The following is a 17,926-nucleotide window of genomic DNA, read 5'->3' as shown; positions in this document are numbered from 1 at the left end:
TATGCTGTCGCTCGAGCCCATGACAATAATAGTTGGAAATAATTGTAATGAATCTCAGTTTTAGAATGGCACTCAGAGGCCCAATGTTTCCCTCGTTTGCAATGTGGGCAGGAAGTGTTAGGAGGGGGATGCCCCATAGTGCAATTCTGTGCAAAATGAACTGGTTGCCAGCATTTGAAGCAGGTTTTATCTCTAGGGGCAACATATTCCTTTAAGGCAGCCCTGATGGCCATCCCAATGGCATGAGAAGAGCCAATACCTGAGCATAACCAAATGTAATCTGAGAGGTCAGCACCAACACAGTGGGGGCGGGGCACCTGGCAGGCAGGGTTAGCATTCTCAAATGCCAAGTGTTTGACAAAAGCACTTTTATTTTCTCCACTGCCTACCAAGCACTCAGCCATGCCAGCCAGGTGACTGATGAAACTGCTATAGGGTTCATCTGCAACCTGCTGCAGCTTCTTGAGAGAGGTGGTTGCAGACTCCTTTGGGGGGAGGCATTACCATGCCTTGAGACCAGCACACTGAATTTGAGCAAGGAGACCAGGGGAAAATGGGCCTGGCGATCGTTGGTGTCATATGGACTGCGGCCCAAGAGTTTATCTCTAGTCCAGTTTTTAGATGCTACATTATCCAGATTTTGTTGGGCGGTTTTCCTGCAATTCTCAATGAACTCAGTCCTCCACTGGACATCATCGCCTCTGAACAAGGTGGCCCAGGCCAAAAAATACCAATCATTAGGTGTCAGCCAGCAGTCACTAAGATTATCAAGGAGTGCCAGAGTAAAGGGAGCTATGGGTCCATACTGGGTTACTGCTGCTTTTAATTCTTTAAGGTGTCTAATGCTAAGGCAGTGATATTTTTGGCCAGGGACCTCGTCCAAGTCGGACTGGTCTGGGTGATCAGAAGTTTCCTCCTCAGCAGAACCTGAGTTTTCTGAACCACCATCCTCGTGGGGGTCTGGCTCCTGAGCTCCAGGGCCAAGTTCCTCGGGGATGTTAGGGCACGGTTCTGGATCTCTGACCGCAGACAAGGACCACACAGGAATGCAACCAGCAAGCAGGCAGTTTATTAAGCTGGCTAGCTAGGGTCGTGCACATGCACACAGCAATGCCCAGGTCCTGTGTGAGAGGCCAGACCCCAACCCAAGGTACAGGGGTTACTTATATAGGCCCAAGTCAGCTGTTACAGCAGATTTGAAGGTCACAGTTTACGTAAGTGCCTGCTCCGGGCTTCACGCGATATCCAGGTCCGAGGGCTGAGCCCGGACCCATGATAGCCATCTGTTTCATAGCTCAGGGGCCTGTACATTCCTCCCAGAACAAGCAGATAGTTCCTCCTGGAACAAGCAGATAGTAGAGACCTGAGTGGAAACTTTACTATCTTCATTGTCCTTGGCCCAGTCCGTGGCTGTCCTGTCCTAACATTCCCCCCGTTTTCTTTGTCATATCTTTCTCTATACCCAGCCTCTAAACTGAAGAATGTCCTTCCTTAGGAGCTGCGGGGAGTAGAGGCTGGTATTGCTGTCTCAGAACCAGCAGTTGAACTGCATTAACGCGGTCCCTAACAAATGCTACTAGCTTGTTTACAATGCACGGTCCGACAGTAAGCAAAAGAAAGACGAGAATCAGCGGTCCCGTGAGTGTGGACATGAGGGTGGATTGAACCAGGACTCGAACCAACTTTCCTTGGCCTCCCGCTCCTTTTTCCAGTGTTCTAGTCTCTTTCTGAGCTTGGTCATGGAGTCTTGGATAACTCCATTGTGTTCCGCATAGATGCAGCACTCTTCCCCAAGAGCCGCGCATAGTCCCCCACTCCGGAGGAAGAGCAGGTCCAGTCTTCTATAGTTCTGGAGGACTACCTCCGAGAGGGAAGTCAAAGACTTTTCCAGATGGCTGATTGATTCCTCGATGCTGTCTAAGTTAGACTGAGGGATATCACTTTTAAATGGTTCGACCCTGGAGGAGTAGAAAGTCCTTTTTGACTCCATAAGAACAGAGTTGTTTGCTGTCTTTAAAAAAAAAAAAAAAAAGAGTTAAAGCAACAGAAACCAGAGCAACATTGGCGAATTCACAGACTGGGGGAAAGCAATTAATTTTGCACTTTGAGCTGAGGTTCCTCCTAGTAAAGGCTAGGCTTCCAATGCTCTGATCAGACTAAGTGACAGCATGTACAACATAGAGTTCCTTTATAGGTCAGGCTGTTTATCTACAGCCAGTAAACCAAGTTTTATCTGAAATTCCCAAAGGGGTTACCTTTTAGATCAAGACTAGGATACATTTATTCAATCCCCTCTGTAGAATTAGAATCTGATTCTTCCAAGAAGCAAGTTACAGAAACACGGTTTTCTCTCCACCTTCATTTTAAGACTTTGCCAGATAGCTTAACAAACCTGGCTGTCCTTTTGCATAAACAAAGCAAGATTATAGAACTCTCCATTTGGGATGCCCCATTATTTACTGCGAAGTCCTGGGGGTCAGCTAAAGACAGGAGACACACTAATAATGGCATTAATCTTATCTGGCACATCAGAGTTACCCAGGCTTGGCCATAAGATGTCCTACAGTGAACTGCATGGCCTCGAGCCTTTAGGTTGAACTGGATGTGGCTTTGGACCTCATTTTAAAATAGGCCCAGACTGAGTTAGTCATTGCAGAGTCCTAAATTCCTCCATAGCAATGATGATTTCCAGTATTTCCTTGAGCCAGCCTGCCTCTAAGCTTGCCCTAAGGTTTGTAGGGTACTTAAAACAGTACCTGTTAAGTCCCTGCTCCTAGACAGATCCCCTAACTGTTTCCCTGGAAGAGGGCTTTGGGGTCCCATGGCTGGTTTTTCCTGTCTGAATGAGGGGTAGACCCTACTACAGAGAGGAGAGACTTTTCTGGATTTGTGTAAACCAACATAGTGCCATGAAGCATTAAAAAAATATTGAAGGTACAAAAGAAGAGAAGAGCAAGCACTTCACCTTACTCACAGTGAGGTGTAATACACCCATTTTCTGTGGGTCCTCGTCAAAGGAAGCTTAAATCTGTAGAGATAAAGCATACAGTTTAACATTGTGTTTAATTCATTCAATCCCATGTTGAAAACCTTGACTTCCCATCAATAAGAGCATGGTACCAGGACTCCAGTGTACAGTATCCTTTCCATAGATCTTACCAAAAATGTATAGAACAATTCTGCATGTAATTTAAAGAGTTTCTTATAACAAAGCAACTTGATCAGTTCCTTTTCTTAAAACACAACCTCAAACCTACACATTCCTCTACATTCATTCTGTAACTTTTGTTCATTTAACAGGATTCCTTTCCTTTTTCCCACTGATATCTCCATCCATTATCTTTCTGACTTAAGACACATCAATATTCCTAACAGTCGTCCCACAAGTTTAAACTCTTATTTTACTGACCTTAGTACACATGATCTCCCAAGTTTGGGCACCAGTTACCAATCATCTCATTTAACATGACAAAACTACTCTGCAGTACCATTTCAAAAGCATCACATCTGTTCTATAGATATTTAAAAAATTTTTAAAGATGCTCACAACTAAAGTTCTTGCAAGATATATTCACTAGGCAAAAGTTCGCTTCACATTAGAAATTAACCATTAACATCTTAGAATTCTCATTTCCAGGAAAACACAGGTACAAACATTAAAGCACTCATAGATTATTATGAAACATTAAGGATTTCACACTTGTTTACAAAGCTCTCTGAAGATCAGGGCTAGTTTGATACCTGGTGACAAGGCTTTGCATGAAATAAAGTTATCAGAATAATAGCATGCACTTTCAAGCACGGGACAGGCTGATTAACAATATAGCTAGTAAAATTTCCCACATGTTTTAAACTAACCCATTACTCTTTGAACCCGTTTTTATGTCAACTCCCAAGATTTTCTAGGTCAATATTCTAATAATCCAATGCAGATACAAATATGTACATTGATATAACAGCATAAAACCTTTGAACCACCATTTTTTAAAATGGTCATGGTCCTCCCGTTATTCATCAACTTGCTCGAGCGGGCCCAGTAACGTCTCCATCATGAGACTTGTTGTTACTGTGTTTGACATATCCATTACGTCACAGGTAGCTTACCAGGCTCTGCCGAGCGGGCGAGATAATTTTGGTAGCTTGCGGGGCTCTCTGAGAGGGGCTGAGGAATGGAACTCGAGCCGGCCATGTTGGCTGCGTGCAAGGCAAACGCCTTTCCGCTGAAGATTAGCATTTTTTATAAAACATGATAAAATCTTCTTTGGCTTAATTTCAATAGTTCTTGTACCTTAGTTGTTTAAAATCATGAGCTTTCTACATCAGATACTTTTAACAATTCCACAAGAATACAAACATGCTTTCAGACACAGAGAAAGCCCTTTGAGTTTTTACCAAACTTTGATACTATCATAGAAAATAGCACTTGGACTGTCAATGTTTATGGAAACATAAGAAAACTTTGTTTATTTTGATGCCTTCTGTACCTCTGTTGTTTGTTAAACAGCTAAATCCCTCATTACAATTGGCTGATACTTGCAAGATTGATGCCTTGCATTCTCTGAACTTTATTTCACTTTAGTTTCAGGCTCTAGTTCCACAGCTCTTCTAGATAGTACAGATTTTTTTTTTTTTTTCTTTTTGGGTCACACCTGGCGATGCTCAGGATTACTCCTGGCTCTGCACTCAGGAGATACTCCTGGCAGTGTTCAGGCAACCATATGGGATGCTGGAAGTTGAACCCAGGTCGGCCTTGTGCAAGGTAAACACCCTACCCGCTGTGCTATCTCTCCAGCCCTGATAGTACAGATTCTTAAGTTCAAAAGGATTTCAACTGTTAATAATCATATAAACATTAATGTTCTTCTATCAAGAAATTTAGAACGAGAATTCTGCTTTCTCTGTAGACTCAACCTTCTGCTAAGAAATCTTCGTTAACCCTTGTCTAACAACTGCATTTCTTAAACCACTGGGTTGCATATCACTGACTTCTCCAGAATTTCTACTTCTGATTTCAGCCTGGTTCCAACACTTGAGTGATCCACATAGACAGACAGACACAATGAACTGACTAAAACACCACACATACATGTGCACACATCTGCAGTGGATCGATCTGTCCCTTCAAAAACGGCAGGGAGAAAACTGATGGACTGAGAGAGGAAGGGACAGTCCCCAGGGCAAAGAAGCCTTATAGGGCGATTGGGAACACTGCTCCCTGCCTCCGAGCCCAACCAGCCAGTTGCCAGCTCTGAGGCAGACAGCCAGCATCCTTCTATCAGACATGGGGATAGGCTGCCTTAGTGACACACTTCTTTGTTTCTGATATCAAACAGTTGATCGTATGATCTTGCATTTTCCTGCCTCCTCTGCTTTGATAATCCTATTTCTTTTGTTACCTGCAAAGATCTGACTGCAAAATGTTCTGGCAATGCAAACTGCCACTCACTGGCCATTCCTCCCCACGCTCTAGCTTATATTCAGGCCACGTAGTGTTACAGAGATACTCCTTATCTAAACTACCTAGTTGGAAGCTCTTCGGATGTTTTAATAAGCAACCCAATGAAGAATCTTTAGGTATCGAGGTGGAATTTCCCAGATTTCCTAATTGCAAGCAATAATCTATGAAAAAGGATGGTTCCTTGGCAAAACTTTTCTCCAGGTTTGTCACTTTGACCTCTCCCAAGGGGACTCGAACCCCTCTGGCCTCTCCCAAGGGGACTCTAACCCCTGTATATTGACCTTTACTCAGAGGCTCATTGGATTAGGACCATCTCCACCAATGGCTTCTGCTTCCTCTGCAGGTGTCCCTGGGCAGGCCTGGCATCGGGCAGACCCACAGCTGTGTGCCTAAGCTGAGCCTAGTGCTGTGGTCTTAAAAACTCTGCTCCTTAAAAAACAGTTCTGCCTTTCTTAGCTTGCTACCTCTCCCTGCTTTTTGCTGGCTTGCTACTTTTCTCAGGTCTCTTACCTGCCTTTTACCCCCCACCCCCCTTATTTTTTCCTCTTTCTGCCTTACATCTGAACTGCCTTCATTAGCATTTCAATTGACCTCTAGCTGATCTTCTGGTTAGACTGAGACTGGGTAGGGAAAAGGATTTTCTGCCTGGAAATTGATCTGCCTAGTTTCCCAGGATCTTCTCACTAGTGGGCTTTCCTCCCGTCCCTCCCATAGTGGACAGTGATGCAAAACAAAGGAGGGGTGCCTCTTTGCAAAGACCATTCAGATGCTTGCCTGGCTGGTGGAAAACTTAGCCTTAGTGGTTCAGCATTGTCTTGCGACCAGCAGCTATGCCAGTGCCACCCTTGACCGTATGTTCTCCATGGAATCACAGGCAGCCCACTCGAGCTCCATGACTTTTTAGAGGGACTTTAAAGTGCCAGGTCGTGGAGCTACAAAATCACGCCCGATAGGAAGACCTATCAGGGTGCTCATGCATGCACACATTCACACAGAGCTTATCACATTCCTACCCCATGCCCCATAGAGATTTCCAAGGGAGCATACCTTCACAGCAGATTTCCCACAGATTACCTCCTTTATCCGAGCCACAAGATTTGGAGAGAAGGAACCTCGTGGGGGCCAATACACACCAAAGGAAGGCCATTCTGATGAACATTAAGTGTCAAACTTACCTTTCTCGATCATCCTGAGCTTTCTTGTGGATCTCAGAGAAGTGATCAAGAATTAAAGCTTTGGGGGTTGATTGATTCTGACCCGTATTAAACAATCTTAATAAACAGAACCAAGAGAAAAATAATAAGGCAAATACACACAATGAAGACACAGGCACAGATCACACTCCTGCACTTGCTCGGACTGGTCCTTTTCTCACACAGGTGCATACCCCTCTCACCACAATCACACTGGGATTCCCGAATTTGCCCAAAGGGAGTCCGCGTGATTTTTCACCTCCGGAGGGTTTAGTTCTTCCAAGTCTTCTCCTGGCACCAGGTTTTCCAGAACAGATGAGGACCCAGAAAATATGTCCTCCTGATCCTAGGATAACAGACGAGGACCCGAAGAAACCTTATGTCCTTCAAGTCCTCCCAGTCAAGGTTGGCCACTTCCCTGCCGCAGTCCAGATGGGGACACCATCCCCCCAGGAAACAGATGGAATAATCCGCAGAATTTAAGGCCTTACAACAATTAAACGGTGCACTGGCCTCCCTGATTTTGCTGGCAACAAAGTCGCAGAACCCGCCTCGTAGGAGACATCCAGACGTCCCCAGAGCTCCTTTACCACACCACCAGGGCGTCCCCCGGGGTCGTTTCCTGTGGCTCCCGGACACGTCTGTCAGCCACAGTTGGAGAATGCTCATGCCTCGCACCGACAGTCACAATGCCAGTCAGGACCTGACCTTACACGATCACGATTCCCAGTTTTTAGGCGCCTTACTTACCCCGAGAAGAGCCTGGTGTAGATGACCGGAGCAGCAGAGCAGATCTCTGTGGAACCTCCAAATGTTAGGGTCAAGACTCTCACCGCCCATGAAGGAAGACTCCAAAAGACTTTCTCATGCAACACACACAGGATATATTGTCCAAGCATGCTGGGTCTCACTACATGTCCCGAAAAGAGGACAGAGACAGAATGCCCTGAACCAAAGTAGAGTGGGTTTTTATAACAAAGAATAAACAAAGGAATCTTACAGTACAGCAATCTGCAGCTTTACCAAGAACGGCACAACACTTGCACAAGATTAACTTCTTTGGAACATCTGAGTACATGTCCCCATATCTGGCCCAACCACAAGGTCATAGCAGGGAGTAGGTGGGAGCTACATTATAACTCTTTTGAGCCAGCTTTTGCAACTCTAGTTTTCACAGCTTTTAGAGTTTTCTGGTTAACTCTTTCCTACCACTTAACTCTTTCATGACTATTAGCCCGGGCGGCCCTTACATAAGCATGTGTTGTTTACGTCCGAGGTTGGTCATTTCCCCTCTCCAAACCATACAAAGAGTCCAGCCAGTAATGCAAAACACAAGCGGAGTTTATCCAAGCCAGCTAGCTGGGGTCAAACTCTCAGGCACACAGGCCAGAGCAAGACCTCGAGCAACAGAGGAGCTGCAAGTTTTATAGTTAACGCTTACATCATAGCCTGTGCTTAAAGTTCAGAGAAAAACATAAATAAAAAGCAAGTTTCAGCATAATTTCAAACAGCATAATGAACAATTGCAGATAGTTCGCTTTTTATCCTGTTTCCTAGGCTACTCTGGTGGTAGTTCCCCCTTCCCTGTGCCGTCCAGATGGTTTTTCTACATAGTGAACAGCAGAGCCTTTTTGGCCAAGATTGAATCGGACATTCTTCCCTCACAGATGGTCAGGGGGAAGAAACTGAATTCTGAGAACCAAGACCGAGTTATCAGCCCAGATGTCCCTCTTTTGCAGACGGCCATGGCCAGGGGAGGGGGCGGTGCACACTCCTGAGAGACGCAGACTGTTGAGAGCTACAAAGTATTTAGAAAAACAACATGTGGGACAGGGGAATGCAAAAAGGGGCATGGAACAGGGGTTTCAAGAACGGAGTCTGTCATGTCCCTCTCCATACCCAACAGTGTCTAAAACGGCAAGCTACCGAGAGTATTCGATATGCCAAACACAGTAACAACAAAGTCTCCAATGGAGACGTTACTGGGCCCGCTTGAGCAAATCGACGATCAACGGGAGGGCCTTTACCTTTACCTTTTAATAACTCTACAAACTAAAATTCCAGACGTCTCAAAAGTCAAATATTCCTAGGTACATTAAACTTTTTCCTCATTTCTCTTTCACCCAAATTGACCTAATTAATACATAGAACTTTCATTCTCAAAATGTTAGGTACTTTTTTAAATGATAGTGCTCCCCATGAAATCTTAACACACCAAAAAGGTCTGAATTTAAATTTAAATATAGTAAAACAATAATTATCACAGATGTCTCAAGGGCTCCTCTAAGACCCTCCATGACCATCCTCCCTTTCTTCCAATCATCATTTTTTTCACTTGGGTCCTGGCAAGTCTTGTCTCTCAAGAGTAATTAGAAAGCTCTATTTACCCATTTAAACACAATAAAAACTAAAAAAGTTTCAAAACTAACCTAGTTCCCTCATAAACAACCTAAATTAAACTCAGTTACCTTCAAAATAGCATATATACATATTAACAACTCAATTTAAAACATTGATCACAATTTTTCTCTTTCAGTTATCACTATTATTTTGAAAATTTTTTATTTATTTTTAATTTTTTATAATTTATTTATTTATTGAATCACTGTGGGAAAAGTTACAAAGCTTTCAGGTTTAAGTCTCGGTCATGCAAATATCAAACACACATTTCCCTTTACCAATACTTATTTTTTACCCTGAAGGACCCCAATAAAACCCCACCCCCACCCCTCCCAATGCCTGTGAGGCAGATGAATTCTAGTTAACACTCTATCTACTTTGACTAGATTCATTGTTTCGATAAAAGATGTACCATTATTATTTAGAGTTTACCCCCCCCCCCAAAATCAGGTATGCTGAAAAAGCATTGTGAAATGATTTGCTTTCTACAGCTGGGGTCAAGAATTAAATGTTTTTGCGCAGCCACTATTGCAGCCGCACGGTTTTGGATTTCTGCTATTTTACTTATTAACCCCGGAAGTATTTCTACTGAAAGTCAGATAATTAAGAGATTGGTTTCTGTGCTCTGGAGTCGTGGCTGTGCCAGAGAGTCGCTCATAGGGGGCAACTGGTGACCTCGATAGGGCATGAGGAACGGGCCGGAACGCCCCCCTTCTCATGAGGTTTTAGTCGCCCCCACACCCCCGGCTCATACCTGCTCTCCACAAGGCTCCCATGCGGCTGCCATCTTTCTTTCCAGAGCGAAAATTTTTTTATTTTTTATGGTAGTTCACTCCTCCGCCCCTCTGGGAGAGCCCGGCAAGCTACTGAGAGTATCTAGCCCGCACGGCAAAGCCTGGCAAGCTACCCGTGATGTATTCCATATGCCAAACACAGTAACAAGTCTCAAGATAGAGACATTACTGGGCTCACTAGAGCAAATTGATAAATAATGAGAGGACAGTGACAGTGGTGGTAGTTCACAATATTTGATTACATTTAATATTCAAAAACCAATCCCACTATTATTCAACCTTCCCACCACCAAATTTGAGGTGTTTAGATCCCAAGACCCAATCCCTGTCCCAAGGACAACCAAAATAATATATTTTGTACTGTCTATTATGAAGAACTGCTGAGCATGCTTACAAAAAAGTATTCATATAGGAAACAATGTGAAGATTGTTCTATTTTGGCAGGGACCATTAAGACATACTTTAGGATATCACATGTTGTTAAAGGTTGAGTGATGTGAGCTTTCATATATATATATATATATATATATATATATAGAGAGAGAGAGAGAGAGAGAGAGAGACTTGGGGGGAAGTGAGAGGCGGATCTCAGCTCCCAGTCCTGTTGAGCCCAGAGTCCAAGGTCACAAAGTTCTGTATTACCTGGGTTCCATAGGATTTCACTCATGTGTGAGGCTTGGCCTGAGCATATGGGGAGCAGCCTTGAGCACGGCGAGGGTTGGATTCTGGAGGTTTTTAGCTGCCGGGGCTGGGTCCCTTGGGGCAGGGAGTGCTTTCACCCGGCCCTCTCTGGGGTGCCCCGAGAGCTATCACTTATTTTTTAACAAAAACTGCAAGGGAGGCCTACTTCTAGGATGCTCGTATTTTAAAGCTGCCCAAGTCCACCAGGACAAATCTGCTCCCAAGTCCACAGTAAGAAGCCCTGCAGGGTAGGGCTGCAGTTTCACCTTCAGACTTTACCTAAGTGTCTGGGAGGACTCCAAACTAGTCAGTTTTAGTCAGTCTAAAATCATTAAAAATCTAAACTGGTAAAAAGACAACTGTCAAAAAGACCAAATATTTCTAAATATTGGTACACATGACCTCACACTCTGACCTTTATTGACAATACAGCTGCCTGAGGACTTCTACTTCTGATTTCATCCTGAATCTGACTCTCCAGTGCACAGACAAACAAATTGACAATGAGCATAGTGGCCAGTTATGTGTGCACACACACATACATACTCATGCACACAAATACATACATACTCATAGTTGATGGTTGATTTGCACCAGCGGATTCTCTGACTCCCTAAAGATGGTGGGAGGACAGCTGGAGGGGGTCAGGAAAGGCTCCTTTGGTACCAACCTGGCAGACTGCGTTACGGACAAACCATCACAATCCAACATCGTGATACATTTTCATTTTCAGCGTTTGTAGTTCTGAAGGAGTCAGTAACAGGCTCTTAGCAGACAAGGAGTGTCTCCTCCACAGGACTGCCCAGACACCCTTTGTTGTCTCCCTCCTACCCGGCCTGGACTCCTGCCCCTGGGCTGTTACTCCAGCCCCATCATTTGGTGGTCTGGGGGAGTAGCAGGAAAATGGGTTGGGTCTACATCTTCATTGCTAAGAGAACACTCCTCAATTTTCAGAAAAAGAATAATTTTTCCAGTGTCCTCCTGAAATCTACCTTCCTTTTTGGTGTTTGGGTCACACCCAGCTGTGCTCAGGGGTCACTCCTAGTGGGCCTCGGGAAGCCTATGCAGTTCTGGTGACTGAACCCAGGTCAACTGTTTGTTAAGAAAGTAACTGTCTCTCAGACCCTGGAACTAACATTCATTAAGTAAATAAATAGAAAGTTGCTCCCTCCCCAACTGCACTCGAGGCTATAAGTACTCCCCTGGATCATCCCTGCATGTCTCCTCCCCCAGGTGTGGCAGCACCTGCCTTGAGAAGCCCTGATATCCAACTCCTATTGTTTATGTATCTTTTATCAACTATCATTGATCAGTTATCTGTCATTTCCTCTATCTGTTGTCCATTCAACCAACCAGCGTCCATTTATCCATACAAATACACAGATGTTGTGCAATCAAGATATGTAAAGTCCTTCCCTACAGGAGAAGCTTCCTCTACCACAAAAATCTCATCCTGCAAGAGGATCCGCTCAAGGGCCAAATTCCAACTTAAGGGTGTGTTTCTCTTCTCCCTAGTCCAAATCCACTTAAACAGTCATCTTAAGTATACTTCTCAATAATATTTCTAGTCATTTTGTATGGACACAGTAAGAGATATATTAAACTTAAAGGGTGGCTCTCCTGGGGATATCTCACTATATATCCAAGACTACAGTCCTCATCCCAGCAGGATTCCTATCCAGCTACTTCCTTTTCAGTTATGACAGAGCTTGTCCATGGCCATGCTTTTAACTTATTATTAAGATTTGTGGTGCTTAACCTGTCCTTTTTCGATGTCAGGGTAGCGTACAGCTTGTTAGTTTTTGAGGCCAGGGTAGCTTATGACTTGCCCTGGATCCATCCAAGTCCCTCGTCAGAACCCTCCTTTTGGGGTGCTAGGAACTAAGGGCAGCTGAAGCTTAAGTCAATTAAATATCCCCAGGAGTAAATATTATTCAGAGTCAATTAACTCCCAAGTTACAAAAGCATAGCATTAACTGTCTTCCTGTGTCTATACAAAAAAGGGACATTGCTTTAAAGTAAACTGTGAAGGACATAAAGGAAAGAGAAAAGCAACATTTCACTTGCATATACAAAATTCGGAGTCCTCAGAAGAATCTGACTTTACAAGTCACAGATCTGATTTGGGAATATAAGTGATTAGCAGATAGGGAAAGCAGAGGTAAACATAACACAGAAGAATGGGAGTGCCTTGAGGCTCTGTGATGGGTGTAACTTAAAAAACCCAAGCTCCCTGTGGTGGAGGAGAAAGGACTAACCAATACTATTCAACATCTATCTACCCACGTATTTATCTATCCATCAATCACCCATCCGTCCATCCATCCATCATCCTCTCTGTGCAGAAAAACCCTCCTGGGGAAGAGTCTCTCAGTTCCTGCACTGGAACAGGGCCCAGGGGACAGTGGTCGGGAGAATAATGGGTCCAAGGCATCCGGGTCCTAATCCCTGAGCTTGTGACTGTCCCTGACATGGACAAAGGCTTTTGCAGGGTGATGAATTCAGGGTCTTGGGTTGAGAGCTTCTCCTGCACGTCTGGGGGCACCCAATGACTAATACCTGGGTCCTTCTACAGAGAGATGGAGGCAGGAGGGCAAAGAAGGGCATCAAGTGTGGCACCAGTGCAGTCTCAGTCCCTGCTGGTGACAAGGGGCCGCGGGGAAGTCTTGTCACCATGGGGTTCTGCGAGGACAGCGACCCAGTGTAGTAGGCACAGGGTCCACCATCTTGCCTCCCCCTTACTTTTGTCTTTACATTCCCCAGAAGTATCCCGCACTGATCCACCAGAGCCCTTTCTCTGAACTGTAACTGAGCCATGACACTAAGTAACCAGCATATCTGCGTTTGGGCACCTGCTGTGGCATGACTAAGTAAAGAGAGTTATGCCATTATGCTAATAATTTCTGTGGTTCTGGACATCTTCTATGCTGCTATTCAAAAAGCAGGAATGCGGTCGGGGGGGGGGGGGGGTGTCAGTGTACAGAGAGAGCTTTGTCCTAAGGTCAGCATCCAGCCCTGACCTCATCTGCCCCTCCTCCAGCATCTCTAGGTTGGTCCATCTGTCCCCTTGTGTCCTCTGTTGGTGGGTCCTGGGAAGCACTGGTTTCACTCTGCACAGCTGCATAGGAGACAGCCTGGAAAGGGAAGATTCAAACTTGACCTGCAAGGTCCTTCCAGACAAAACCAGCGACTCTCCCTACAGCCCCTCATCCCAGAGGTCAGGCCTGTGGTTCATTCTCCCCCCGGGGGCAGGCAGTTTCCCCAGATGCTTCTTGAGGGGTCGACAAGGGACGCCTATTAAAATGCAGACCACACGTTTGAGGGACAGCACAGGAAGTGGTACTTGCCTGGCACACGTTTTGCCCATGGGGGGGCGGGGCTTATGTTTCTTCCTCAAAAACACATGATTCTTCAGCCCTGCCCTGAGCAACCCCCAAGCCAGAGTCAGGAGTGGCAGAAATGGAAACTTACCAGCAGCCCTGAGCAAAGACCCAGAAAACTAGGCTCGACTGTGAGTCAGTGTGAGAGATTTGGGGGAAGCACAGGTGGTGCTCCTGGGAGAGTGACTGGGTGGTGCTCTGTGGGCACCTCCCTTACCTCAGCAACCTCCCGCACTTACCCCGTGATCAGGGGCGCTGTGGGGGTCCTGACCTGCGGACACAGAGCAGATGCGTCAGGAACCCGTGGACAGTCATGGGCAGATCCTGGAGTGTGGGACCCGTGGCTCCAGGCTTTAGGGGCTCCCCCTTCCCTCAGGGATCCACTACTGGCTACCCACTACCCACTACAGTTCTAAAATGTGGCTGGGGAGAGGCTTCGTCCAGTTATTCCTTGGGATTCACTCAATTCCTTCCTTTCAGCTTAATTCTTTGCAGTGTCAAAAATCAAGCCTCGCAACTCACATATGCAAGTCACATGTTCCACCACTGAACCCCATCCCAGCCTGTTATTAATTATCAATCAATGAATCAATACCACAGAATCTCAACTGGCCTGTTATTGGATATAAATCAATAAATCACAGAAGCCAAACACTATCCCTGATCTCTTATTATCAATAGTAGTAGCAGTATTGAGTTTTAGCCCACAGCCAGCGAAGCTCAGGGACCACTGCTGGCTCTGCACTCAGCAATCACTACTGGTGAAGTTGAGGGATGACACGGTGCTGGGATCAAATCCGGGTTGGCTGTGTGCAAGGCAGAAACCCTAATTGCTGTGCTATGGTGCCAGCCCTCAGTCCTATAATCAATTATCGATCAATACTGATTGAGCTCATCATGGCCTGTTAATTCACTTGTCCCAGCAAGTTCTTCCACCTCAGTTCTTGCTGGGGGAACAAGGGTTACAGTTCCTGCTGCCCCCTCCTTTCTGTAGGGGTATCAGAGTGTCTCTCCTAGCAAGTGACATGAGAGATAGCTAGGGTTGTCACTCAGTCCCCCTGTGCCCCTGGTGGGCACCTAGTGCTGACAGGCCAGGAATCGGGGGCATCACTCCCTCGGGGTGGGAGACCAGCCCCTGTCTCAGTGTCCATGTCTATAGGGTCGGGGCTGACAGGCGTGGGGACACGGAGGACAGGCTGCCTGAGGGGACACAGAGCCTATAGTGGGGATGGACTCAGGGATCGGGTCTGGGGTGCTCAGGGCCGACTCACAGGTGGGGAATGTTCCAGAGAGAAGACACTCCCGGGATTGTCTCAGACACCGGGAATAAACCAGGGACCCCAGCACAGTCACCAACACGATTACTGAAACACCGAGGCCAATCTGGAGAGATGGGCGTGAGGGTGCCGGTTCCTGGGGAGATCCTGGGAAAAGAGAAGGCGTCAGGGGTTTAGAATCGAAGACTTTGGGATCCCTCTGCCCGCACACATGACCCCTAACTCCTATGGGCAGCCCCCACTGTCACTCCATAGAGCTTTGTGGTCCAGGGGCGGGACCCAGGAATAACCAATTAGAGCGCTCCCCTCTGTGTGGCTGCTGGGATTGGCCAGAGCCACTGTCAGTGTTGAGTTCAGAGGCCTGAAAGACAGGACATCTGGGAGGGCGCTGCCCTGCACACAGACTACCTTGGTTCCATTCTTATATCCCGAGAAGGGAGTTTCATCCAACCACCCTTTTTCAGTCACCCCTCCCTGAGGCGACCTTCCTCATCCACTCTCTCTAAGGTGACCATCACTTAGCCACCGCTGTCCAGGTGACCTACCTCAGCCGCCTATCCCTGAGGCTATCTTCATTCAGTCGCTCCTTCCAGGGCAACCTACCCCATGGAAACTCTGAGAATTCCCACGGTGATGATCAACAAGAAGAGTGAGGGCCACGTCGTGATCTGGAGGTCACAACACGAGCCAAAATCCCAGAGGAAGAGCCTCCATATGTTATGTCCCGGGAAGGGAGTTTCGCCCACACATTGACCAGACCAGATGCAAGGATGCAAATGGAAGGCCCCTTTATCGCTAGCTAGAACTAGGGTCCAAGTTTCACCCAACTCAGTGGAGTCTTGACAAGTCAAGACTCTGAATTCTAAGCAGCTTATACAGGGTTTGGTTACATAACAGCATTTTTCTAGGAATTGGCACTATGTCTCCAATTCTGGTCCCTGTCTGGTCCTGTGACTTCAGGGACCAGCATTATGCTTCCAATTCTGGTCCCTCTCCGTCCCATGACTCTAGTCCCTAGGCCCTCTCTAGTTGGCTGGGTACCGCTGTTCATGCCCCCTACTCTGATAGGTTTTTGCCATGGGGCTGTTTATTTGCCCAGGGTGATACTGTGTCCTGAGAAGTCTGGACTTTCTGATAGGGGAAACTGAAACTTAGGCCTGCTGAGTTTTGGTCTTAAAGTGGAGCCTGTCTCTTCAGCCTCACATTTTCCCCTTTTATTCTTTTAGTTACAATGAGGAATCTTCCTCATGCTGACTGTTAACCACCTGATAGTGCTGGTGCAGGACCATTAGCTGTACAGTAGTAACCCTGTTCTTAATAAAAGTGATAAGCTTATTTAGTATGCAAAGGCCAAAAGTTAGAATTAAAAAAAGCAATACAAGTAGGGGCCCCATAAGGGTGGATATCAGGGTGGTATATAACTTTAGGGTAAACAGCAACAAAAATAATATATTCTTTAGATGTTTTGAACACTGTGAGCTTAGGCAAAGGGTGAAACCTGTTCTTGGGGAAATCTAACACCTCCCTTTTGAAGGAATTGCCCAGGAGTGTTTGTGTGGTTGAGGTGAGTAATAATGTCACACAGGTTTTGCCTGGCTATGGGAACTTTCCAAATATGTTCCCTTTCCTGAAACAAGAAGGTGAGGCCCATCATCCTTTCTCCCCATTTTCTTTTTCCCAAGAACATCAGGAGTGTTTGCTCCATTTCTTTGAAGAATGTCATGGGTATTGTAATAGGGATCGCATTGAATTTGCACAGTGCTTTGGGAAGTATTGCCATTTTGACCATGTTAATTCTCCTGATCCATGAACAGGGGATATTTTCCCATTTCCTCATGTCCTCTTTTATTTCCTGAAGTAACGTTTTGTAGTTTTCTTTGTACAGGTCCTCTACTTCCTTAGTTAAGCTGATTCCTAGGTACTTGATTTTCTGGGGCACAATTGTGAATGGGATTGTTTTCTTCATGTCACTTTCTTCTCTTTCACTATTTGCATATAGGAAAGCCATGGACTTTTGGGTATTGATTTTATAGCCTGCAACTTTACTATACAAGTCTATCGTTTCTAGGAGTTTCTTGGTAGAGGTTTTAGGGTTCTCTAAGCATAGTATCATATCATCTGCAAATAGTGAGAGCTTGATTTCTTCCTTTCCTACCTGGATGCCCGTAATATCTTTTTCTTGCCTAATCGCTATTGCAAGTACTTCCAGTACTATATTGAACAGTAATGAAGAGAGTGGGCATCCTTGTCTCGTCCCTGATCTTAGGAGGAAGGTTCTCAGCTTTTCCCCCATTGAGGATGATGCTTGCTGTAGGATTGTGGTAGATGGCTTTAACTATATTGAGGAAAGTCCCCTCTATCCTCATTTTGGCAAGGGTTTTCATTGTAAACGGTGCTGGATCTTGTCAAATGCTTTCTCGGCATCTATTGATATAAAAGTGAGCTCAGATCTCTGCCTAACGCCATGTACAAAAGTAAGATCAAAATGGATTAAAGACCTCAACATCAGACCGGAATCCATAAGGTACATTGAAGAAAAAGTTGGCACAACCCTCCATGACATTGAAGCTAATGGTATCTTCAAAGATGCCACACCATTGGCCAAGCAAGTGAAAACAGAGATAGACAAACGGGACTATCTTAAACTAAGAAGCTTCTGCACCTCCAAAGAAACAGTGACCAAAATACAAAGACAGTCTACAGAATGGGAAAGAATATTCGCCGAATACAATCCGACAAGGGG

The 17,926-nt window shown here is 45.6% G+C and overlaps 1 long non-coding RNA gene across 1 annotated transcript; it reads right to left on the bottom strand.

Annotated features, from left to right (window-relative positions):
* Window positions 1-422: 422 nt before the first annotated feature.
* On the bottom strand, window positions 423-7,738 carry LOC130043631 (uncharacterized). Its single transcript, XR_008795366.1, has 3 exons — window positions 7,402-7,738; window positions 2,966-3,028; window positions 423-2,011 (listed from the first exon to the last, which is right to left on the bottom strand). It is a non-coding gene; the product is annotated as an uncharacterized LOC130043631 (long non-coding RNA).
* Window positions 7,739-17,926: the final 10,188 nt, after the last annotated feature.

The sequence above is a fragment of the Sorex fumeus genome, unplaced genomic scaffold, assembly GCF_029834395.1.
Source record: "Sorex fumeus unplaced genomic scaffold, SorFum_2.1 ptg000122l, whole genome shotgun sequence".
Lineage (NCBI taxonomy): Eukaryota > Metazoa > Chordata > Mammalia > Eulipotyphla > Soricidae > Sorex > Sorex fumeus.
The sequence above is the reverse complement of the archived record's forward strand: the minus strand, read 5'-3'. Positions and strand labels throughout refer to the sequence as shown.